Here is a 326-nt window from a genome sequence, read left to right as displayed (position 1 = left end):
CTTTTCTTTGTTGGGAGGTTTTTAATTACCACTGGTTCAATATTTTTATTTGTTACGGGTCTATTTAGGTTTTCTATTTTTTCCTGATTCAACCTTGGCAGGTTGTACTTTTCTAGGTATTCCTTTCCTCTAAGTTATCAAATTTGTTGGCATGTAATTGTTCATAATGGTTTCTCAGGGCTGGGCGTGGTGGCTCATACCTGTAATCCCAGCACTTTGGGAGGCTGAGGAGGGTGGATCATGAGGTCAGGAGTTCGAGACCAGCCTGACCGACATGGTGAAACCCCATCTCTACAAAAATACAAAAATTAGCCAGACGTGGTGGT

General features: G+C 42.0%; 1 protein-coding gene across 2 annotated transcripts in view; it reads left to right on the top strand.

Annotated features, from left to right (window-relative positions):
* GSK3B (glycogen synthase kinase 3 beta) overlaps positions 1-326 on the top strand; it is a 284345-nt gene that overhangs the window by 19278 nt on the left and 264741 nt on the right. The window lies entirely within an intron of this gene.

This window comes from Colobus angolensis, unplaced genomic scaffold (genome assembly GCF_000951035.1).
Source record: "Colobus angolensis palliatus isolate OR3802 unplaced genomic scaffold, Cang.pa_1.0 Scaffold190, whole genome shotgun sequence".
In the NCBI taxonomy this organism is placed as follows: Eukaryota; Metazoa; Chordata; class Mammalia; order Primates; family Cercopithecidae; genus Colobus; species Colobus angolensis.
Note: the sequence above shows the minus strand (reverse complement) of the source record. Positions and strands in the feature narration are given on the sequence as shown.